Source organism: Pseudophryne corroboree, unplaced genomic scaffold, assembly GCF_028390025.1.
Source record: "Pseudophryne corroboree isolate aPseCor3 unplaced genomic scaffold, aPseCor3.hap2 scaffold_759, whole genome shotgun sequence".
NCBI lineage: Eukaryota > Metazoa > Chordata > Amphibia > Anura > Myobatrachidae > Pseudophryne > Pseudophryne corroboree.
The window spans coordinates 93,842-101,924 of record NW_026970338.1 but is presented as its reverse complement, the minus strand read 5'-3'; the positions used below and the strand labels follow the sequence as shown (position 1 = coordinate 101,924).

General features: G+C 41.0%; 1 non-coding gene and 1 pseudogene across 1 annotated transcript; both read right to left on the bottom strand.

Annotated features, from left to right (window-relative positions):
• Positions 1–800: 800 nt before the first annotated feature.
• LOC135040797 (5S ribosomal RNA) lies at positions 801–918 on the bottom strand (annotated as a pseudogene).
• Positions 919–1,118: 200 nt separating this feature from the next.
• LOC135040795 (5S ribosomal RNA) lies at positions 1,119–1,237 on the bottom strand. Its single transcript, XR_010234620.1, has one exon. It is a non-coding gene; the product is annotated as a 5S ribosomal RNA (ribosomal RNA).
• Positions 1,238–8,083: the final 6,846 nt, after the last annotated feature.

The following is an 8,083-nucleotide window of genomic DNA, read 5'->3' as shown; positions in this document are numbered from 1 at the left end:
ATTGCTCACCTACTGGAAACAGTTGAATTCCCAGAGTCTTGCATGAGGTTACCTAGTCAGTCTGCCTATCATACAAAGTCTGGAGGATTCCGTTTCTCTCAGCTGTTCGTTTGTTCAACTCTGCATTTAACCCATTCATCACCTTGTCTTCTACTACAGTTTCACAGTGATCTCCGGAACCCGCAAGTAACCCAATTCAGTACTTTTATTTGCTATGTTGTCATAACAAGGATAATTCTTCACAGTCTCTCAGTTAACTCTCAAAACTCCATTGCAAATCCTTACAGTTATCTCTTCATGTCTGCATTATCCAGTTAATCACATTCTGCAGTTCAGCATCAAAGCTTGTTTATATTTGCTATGTTGTCATAACAAGGATAATTCTTCACAGTCTCTCAGTTAACTCTCAAAACTCCATTGCAAATCCTTACAGTTATCTCTTCATGAACAAAAGCAAGAAAAAGACAAAATAACCTTGTGTGGAAGCACTCTTGGTAAATTACGAATGAATAAATGATAAAGAGGAGGACCGTTTGGAGTCCTTCCTCTTAATGAAATGAGTAAAACTTAACTTTTATTAATATGCTAAAAGATCACTGTGGAGTGAACAAGAATTTATTGAGGATAATAAGAATCTAGATTGCCATTGTACCAAATATGGTTCTAGATATATCAGGTGAAAATATTGATGTTATAATTATGTGTATATTTCGGAATCACAATATGTACTCGTCACAGAAAAGATCGGAATATAGAGTAAGCTATAAGGAAAATGGTACAAGAATTTCCTGAAAGAAAATGGCCCACAGCACCTAGTATTCCATGGAGGTCTCCCATCCACGTACTGACCAGGCCATACCTGCTTAGCTTCCAAGATCGGACGTAATCGGGCGCATTCAGGATAGTATGGCCGTGGGCCAATTGGTATCAAGAAATACTGTTGGTGCGGAATAAGAGAAAAAAATCCTAAAGTCTAATAAACCACTTGTATGAATCAAGTGGAAGAATCAATGGAAAAATACAGAATGGTGGGGAGAATACTGAAAATGAAAAGAAAAATAAAATGTAGATGATGTAAAGAAATTAGGGTATGATATAAGAGTTCTCCTGAAGAAAATGGCCCACAGCACCTAGTATTCCCTGGAGGTCTCCCATCCGAGTACTGACCAGGCCTTTACCTGCTTAGCTTCCAAGATCAGACGTGATCGAGCGTATTCAGGATAGTATGGCCGTGGGCCAAATAAATCAGAAAATTTGACAGACACAGTTGGAAAATTCAGTAATGATATCTGACCGGGCTTGTAAGATCCTGCCCTGAAATTCTGAGTGAGGGAGTATGTGTGGGTAAATACTGATTGCTGTCTTTAAACATTAGTGCTATGGACTCGGTATGAGCAAAATGTCTATCTCCCAGGCTTTCATCAGTCAAATATAGGAGTGGCAAATTACAGCAATCTATATCAATCTGGCGTTGAACTGCTAGGTTGTTACGCAGGATAATAATCCTGTAATCCAGTTGTAAAAAGGAAAAACCTGGAAAGTTTTTCTTTTTTGAGTATTCATACAAACAAAGAAAAAAACATAATCTCTTTTTTGCTGTGAGTGGCCAATGTTATCATGAGATATGCTGCATAAATGCAATAAAGGCAGCAAAAAAACGAGAGAAAGGAAAATAATCTATGTCCATGTGATGAACAGCAAGAAGGACAAAGGATATGAAAAGTCTCTGCCCATATGTTGAACACGTATGGGTGACTGATATTGCAATTCCTGGATTTCTCTTGCTGAAGAATCGCTTTCAGTGATATTGATGTATACTATGTATCAACAATATAATTGTAAGTTAGGCTGCATGGATACAATGTGAGCAGCACAGCAAAGGTACCATTTCCTTTTTATGTTGGAAAAATGAATATAAATATAAATGAGCTTGCAGTATAGTTCTGAAATGGCTATATAAATAGAATCAATTCTGAATGTAATTACGGAGCAGGTGCAGGGATAGTCAGACCAAATAGATTCTGATGCGCTGCCTGGAAATGAACATATGATTAGAGGTTACCACTTCCCAATGTTGCAGATGTCCCAGCGGTCGGTGACTGTAGTTTGTGACCGTGCTCCGTGCTCCGTATTCTGTGACCGTGCGGCCGCCCGTTCCGGAGAGGGCGAGGCCGCAGTGACGTCACTGATTTGGCGTCAGGTTTCCGACGTACGTTTCACCTGTAGGCTTGTTCACGGAAGCCCCGTGTTTTCTCACACTTAGTGATCCTATTAAATAAGATGCGCGAACCAATCATGTATTGAGGGATTAATGGTGATAAGTATGTTGCAACTTGGTTTAATGGAGGCATTGTTGAGATTAATTGAAGATTGAACAATGCAAAATATAGGATGTGTATTTTAAATGAAATTAAAGGATGGTGGACAAAATATTCATGGTTGATAACCTGTTGTTGCTGTATAATGAACCCGGAGGATTGGAGGTATAGAAGGTAACAGAATATAACAATAAAATTGGGCAAATGTGTGTCCAATTATGACGGGGAGGATTAGATGATGAAGGGAAATTGGAAGTTGTTAGTGATTGTAGGAGTAGGACGGTGAAGAGTGAAAGAATGTTAGCTCATGTGAAGGATGAGCAACAAAGTGAGGGGATAATGGAGGTCTGATGAATGGTGGAAATGGGAGTGTGATATGATGAGGTGTGATGAAAAAATGAGAATGCGAGAATAACATTTGAAGTATGAAATTATTGATAAGAATGGGATGAAAATCTATAATATAATATATAACAGTGGATGTGATTAAGTAAATGAAATAGAATTAATTAAGGAAAAATGAAAAAAATGAAAAAAATGGAAATAAAGATAGATATAATTATAAAAATGGAAATGAAATAATATAATATGAAAATTATGAAATTTACAGATAGTGAATAGTGAATGTAGGTTAAAATGGGGAAGGTAAGAGCTGGTGTTTTTGAATTGTTGTGTGTGTGTGGTGACTAGTGATTATAGGGCTGGAATGGGGTTGAGAGATGATATTGAGACGGACCTGGTCAGGAAGGTGAGGGGAGTGGGGGGTTAGGTTATTGTCGGGGGTGGGATGTGAAAAAAAGGGGGGGGAGGAAATGGGGAAAATGGGAAAAATTTGGGGGTTGGGTGTGTTTTTTATGGGGGGTGATGAATGGTGAAAAGTGAGATGAAAATAATGAATTGCAAGGTAAATGATACCTTTGTGCACTGTGTTAAGAGGAAAAAACTGTGGTTGGAGTCTTCATTGGGGTTGCTGTGTGGAGTGGTGTGAGGACGTGGAGATGGAAAAGGTTGGAAAGGGGAGGGGGGGATGGGGGAAGGAGGGGAAAGGGGCGGGAAGAGGGCTAAGGAAAAGATTAGTAATTAAGGGTAGATTCATTTTTATACTGTAATTAGAGGAAAACACTGAAATTGATGTATTCGTGAGACCCTTTGGCATAAGCGTGTCCAATCGAAAGATCCATTCTGATTCTCTCTTTTGTAGAGCTTCATTAATGTCCCCTCCTCTTAGTCCCAACTTCACATGTTCAAGGCAAAAAATACTGAGGTCCTCAGTTCTGCTGTTGTGATGATGAAGAAAATGTCTGGCAACAGAGGTAAGTTTCCTAAATCTGGCTGTATCTGATCTGGCATTGCGTACATTTCCTATGTGTTCTAAAGTTCTTACTTTGAGCATGCGTGATGTCATGCCCACGTATTTGAGTTTGCATGGGCATGTGATGCAATAGATCACATTTGTTGTTTTGCAGTTGAAGTAATCTTCAATATTAATCATCTGGTTAAATTTATCGGTAATGTCTGTACAATTCTTGACATGTGGGCAGGCTCGGCATTCGCCGCATGGGTAACTGCCCTTTAGGATGGTTTTATGTTTTGATGGATGTGAGAAATGACTCCTGACCAGTTTATCTTTTAAATTGGGTGCTCTTCGCCAACTCATACTGACATTGTCTCCAATATATTTGGCTAGATCCTCATCCATTTTCAAGATATGCCAGTGAGATTGTAATATTTTTCTGGCATCTTTCCAATTCCTGCAAAAATCACCTATAAATCTTAATGTAGATTTATCATCCTTGGATTTTCTTTCTTGAAATATCAGAGAGTCACGTGGCACTTTCTCAACTTCAAATCTGGCTTTCTTGATCAGGCGATTGCTGTAACCCCTTTCTTTTAATCTTGTAGTTAGTTCGAGGCTTTTAGACTTGAAAGTAGACTCATCCGAGCAATTCCGTTTCAGTCTAAGGAATTCTCCTTTGGGAATGTTCCTGATGGTAGGGGGAAAATGTCCACTGGATGAATGTAGGAGACTATTGGTTGAAGTTTCCTTTCTGAAAATCTCAGTTGCTACATTGTTCTCTAAGTCCCGATATATCCTGAGATCTAAGAAAGGAATACTGTCTTTACTACTGACATAAGTGAATTTGAGATTAATGTTGTTCTTATTCAAAGATAAAATGTATTGATCCAATTTCTGCTGTGTACCATCCCAGATCAGGAAGATATCGTCGATGAAACGTATCCAAATGACGATATGATTGGTATATTCCTCTTGATTGTCATGAAAAACTATTTCGCGCTCCCACCATCCCAAGAAAAGATTTGCATAGGTGGGGGCGCATGCTGCCCCCATGGCGGTCCCTCTGATTTGAATGTGAAATTGATTATTAAACAGGAAATAATTATGATTCAGTACAAAGTGAAGTAATTCCAATAAAAATTCATGAAAATCACATAGCCCTTCCATTGATAGAAAATACTTAACAGCCTGTATACCTAAGTCATGCTTAATGGAGGTGTACAATGATTCGACGTCAAGACCTACCAAAATCATTAACAAACATCTACAACTTGGAACAATCACAAAAGTTGAATGGGATTACTTGAATACACCACACCCAAGAACTCCAACTCTATATTTACTGCCAAAGATACACAAAAATCTGGAAAACCCACCTGGCTGACCCATCATTTCAGGCAATGGAGGCCTACTGGAAAAAGCAAGCTGCCTCCTAGATGTTCACCTAAGACAACATGTCTTGAGTCTTCCCTCTTACATCAAAGATACAACTGATGCCCTGAAAAAAATCCAGGGCATACATCTGGAGGAATCCTATCTATTGGTAGGTCTTGACGTCGAATCATTGTACACCTCCATTAAGCATGACTTAGGTATACAGGCTGTTAAGTATTTTCTATCAATGGAAGGGCTATGTGATTTTCATGAATTTTTATTGGAATTACTTCACTTTGTACTGAATCATAATTATTTCCTGTTTAATAATCAATTTCACATTCAAATCAGAGGGACCGCCATGGGGGCAGCATGCGCCCCCACCTATGCAAATCTTTTCTTGGGATGGTGGGAGCGCGAAATAGTTTTTCATGACAATCAAGAGGAATATACCAATCATATCGTCATTTGGATACGTTTCATCGACGATATCTTCCTGATCTGGGATGGTACACAGCAGAAATTGGATCAATACATTTTATCTTTGAATAAGAACAACATTAATCTCAAATTCACTTATGTCAGTAGTAAAGACAGTATTCCTTTCTTAGATCTCAGGATATATCGGGACTTAGAGAACAATGTAGCAACTGAGATTTTCAGAAAGGAAACTTCAACCAATAGTCTCCTACATTCATCCAGTGGACATTTTCCCCCTACCATCAGGAACATTCCCAAAGGAGAATTCCTTAGACTGAAACGGAATTGCTCGGATGAGTCTACTTTCAAGTCTAAAAGCCTCGAACTAACTACAAGATTAAAAGAAAGGGGTTACAGCAATCGCCTGATCAAGAAAGCCAGATTTGAAGTTGAGAAAGTGCCACGTGACTCTCTGATATTTCAAGAAAGAAAATCCAAGGATGATAAATCTACATTAAGATTTATAGGTGATTTTTGCAGGAATTGGAAAGATGCCAGAAAAATATTACAATCTCACTGGCATATCTTGAAAATGGATGAGGATCTAGCCAAATATATTGGAGACAATGTCAGTATGAGTTGGCGAAGAGCACCCAATTTAAAAGATAAACTGGTCAGGAGTCATTTCTCACATCCATCAAAACATAAAACCATCCTAAAGGGCAGTTACCCATGCGGCGAATGCCGAGCCTGCCCACATGTCAAGAATTGTACAGACATTACCGATAAATTTAACCAGATGATTAATATTGAAGATTACTTCAACTGCAAAACAACAAATGTGATCTATTGCATCAAATGCCCATGCAAACTCAAATACGTGGGCATGACATCACGCATGCTCAAAGTAAGAACTTTAGAACACATAGGAAATGTACGCAATGCCAGATCAGATACAGCCAGATTTAGGAAACTTACCTCTGTTGCCAGACATTTTCTTCATCATCACAACAGCAGAACTGAGGACCTCAGTATTTTTTGCCTTGAACATGTGAAGTTGGGACTAAGAGGAGGGGACATTAATGAAGCTCTACAAAAGAGAGAATCAGAATGGATCTTTCGATTGGACACGCTTATGCCAAAGGGTCTCAACGAATACATCAATTTCAGTGTTTTCCTCTAATTACAGTATAAAAATGAATCTACCCTTAATTTACTAATCTTTTCCTTAGCCCTCTTCCCGCCCCTTTCCCCTCCTTCCCCCCTCCCCCCCTCCCCTTTCCAACCTTTTCCATCTCCACGTCCTCACACCACTCCACACAGCAACCCCAATGAAGACTCCAACCACAGTTTTTTCCTCTTAACACAGTGCACAAAGGTATCATTTACCTTGTGTCAGATTGTGTTTGGTCTGTGTCCCCGGAGGGGGCGCTAGTGGGTCAGTGGAGGTAGAAGGAAGGAAACGAGGAGGTTGAATAACGTTCCTGCGCATGAGCGCAATGGTGTTTATTAAGCAGATGATAATAACAGTATTGAAGCAGAAAACAATAATAACAGATGAAAAGTCAATCACTCAGTATGGTAACTGAAAGTCTATGGCAATGGATGACAGATGAATTGAGAAATAATATCCGGAAATATATAATCAGAAGAACAAATGTCAATGAGATGGTTCTGGCTTGGAAACCAGTGCAGGGTGTTTAAAACAGGAAACTTTAGGCAGTAGATGGAAATGGCAAACCTGAGCATAAGCAGGAGTCCGACTCACAGTGCAGGTGATGAGGCACTGGCAGCAGCAAGCTGTGTCACAGGTGGAGGAATGAACACACCTGGAGTCAGTCTTCAACTGCAGGCTGAAGCACACAAGGTGGTGATGAGTGTGAGGCCTTATGCAGGTTGCAGGTATTGCTGAGCCTTGAAGTTCCACGGAAGAATGCAGAGTAACCAGGAGTACAAGTTCTTAGCAGAGAACCAGGAACTCAGGAGAAACAGGAACCGATCCTTTCATGTAGGTCGCTGGAAAGACACAAAGTCCAGGATGCCTGTGGACTGAACCTGTAGCCTCTTATATACCCCATGGTGCGCAGGGATTGGATGAGTGAAGGAAAAGTGGGTGCGGCCAAGCACCGGATTGGCCGCAGCATACAGGCTGTTTGCAGACTGTCATGGCGGCGCCCACGCCGCGGCCTAGCGGGGACGCGGCGCGCTACACGCCCGCTGTCTCAGGAGTGTTCCCAGGACCTTGATGATGTCCCATGGCAGGGGCATAGGCGACAGGTGACCGCAGGGAGCCAGGACGGAGTCCGCAGCGGCGGACGGATGTCAGCCTGGTAAGTCGATTCCTGACAGTACCCCCTCCTTTAGGGGTGGACACCGAACACCCACGTGGCTTGGAGGGATGAGTGCTGTGGAAGACACGGACCAACCTAGGAGCATGGACATCAGATGAATTCACCCAGCTTCTCTCCTCTGGGCCATAACCGAACCAATCGACCAGGTACTGGAGACGTCCATACCGGCAACGGGAGTCCAGAATCTTGTTGATCTCGAATTCCACGCCCCGCTGAGTTCGAACCTTGGGACCTACTGGAAGAGTATTCTGAAAGCGGTTTAGGACTAGAGGTCTGAGGAGAGAAATGTGAAAAGCGTTAGGTATACGAAGGGAAGATGGTAA